This window comes from Felis catus, chromosome B2, assembly GCF_018350175.1.
Source record: "Felis catus isolate Fca126 chromosome B2, F.catus_Fca126_mat1.0, whole genome shotgun sequence".
NCBI lineage: Eukaryota > Metazoa > Chordata > Mammalia > Carnivora > Felidae > Felis > Felis catus.
The window spans coordinates 613,003-614,676 of NC_058372.1; positions in this window are offsets into that span (position 1 = coordinate 613,003).

Below are 1,674 nucleotides of genomic sequence, written 5' to 3' on the forward strand. Positions count from 1 at the left end.
CAGAGAAGACTGCACAGAGCAGCTATGCAGCATTGATCAACCAGTTCAGCACATGGAAAGGGAAACAAGACTGCCCTCCCAGAGAAGATTAGGTGTCTTCCTCAAACTTCTGGAGAAATGAACGTCAACATCACTTTTCAGAGACTAGAAATTGTCTTATATCTTATTTGGTTTGGTACACAGTGTTTTATTTATTTTATTTTATTTTATTTTATTAAAAAAATTTTAATATGAAATTTATTGTCAAATTGGTTTCCATACAATGGTACACAGTATTTTAAAAATCAGTTATCACATGGTCTCCTTCCTCCACTTTCCCCTGTGTCCCAAGAGTAAGTGACAGACTGTCCTGGATGCTTATTAAACCAGAGACAACTACTTTGATGGGTAGACCCTTGGCACCCACCTAGGGGTTGACCATTGTTTGTACCAACTGACCTCAAGGCACAGTTTCTTTCATGCCACCCTGTGGAGAGTGGAAGCCAAAACTCTCCAAGGTGTTAGTGATGGAAGAGAGATCCGTACTACGATACTGTGTTCACAGTCCTCTGGGTTGGGTGAGGTATTCTGATTTACAGTCTGGTGTAGGACCAGCAGGCGATGTGGGCAGGTGAGCAAGGAAGTTGTCGGTGGCAGGAAGCTCTGAGATGTGTAATGAGCATGTAACTAGTTCCCCAGTGGCTCTGCGTTGAAAAGAAAGAATTTCTCCCATGTGAGCAGGTCCCCCGCGAATCGCATGGGGCCCATGACTCGTGTGAGCCGGTCTCCTGCCAATAGCACAGGACCCATGAAGGAGCACGAACGCAGGGTAACTAATGCACTTCACGATGTCATGTGAGTCCAGCTGCTCAAGGACCATTGGGATGACTTTTAGCCAAAACAGGAGAGGGAGAAGGAGGACAGGGGAGGAAAGAACACACTATCGTTTCTGGGTGTCAGTTGTGGACGGAGTTTCTTAACAGGCACTGTGCCGAGCGTCCTGCATGTACTACTTCTGGTTTCAAACAGCGCTGCACATAGGTTACATAAGAGAGACAGGATCAGTGTTAAAGTAGGAGTAAGAGCCAGTAAGGAAAGAGAATTAGCAGAGACTGGAATATAAAAAGATCCATTGGACATTGTTGTTATTACGTTGGAACAAAGGATAAATAAATTTGAAAAAAGAGATCTATCCAATATTTTATGGCATTTGCATTTGAAATGGAGTTATTATATATGGGTTATTTTATATGTTCCAGAGATCTAAGTTTTTATGTTCATGGACTTACAGATCAGAAAGAAAACTCCCACCACAAACATGCTGAGTACACAGAACTGGCCACAGTGTTATCTTTTCTCTCCTGAGTAAGGGGGCAAAGTAATGTAGTCGCCAGCATCTTCTCTTGAACCCAATTACCTAGATGCCAGCAAAGGGGGGGGGGTGCAGATCTCAGAAAATTAAGTCAAAGATTCTTGGGAAGGCAGAAAATGGTTTCGAGTGTACAGGGTAGTGGTTTGGGGAGGGAAAGGAAGCGGGAAGATTCTGGAGAATAGTCCAAGTCTTATATCTGAGTCCTCTCCTCATTGGAGGACAGCTTTCACTTGAGCCTTTTTGAAAATCGTTTACAAAGTGAGTTTGGCTGATCACTAACAACCTTTTTTCCAACTGCAAGGAAGTCCGGGCTGGGTCAGATT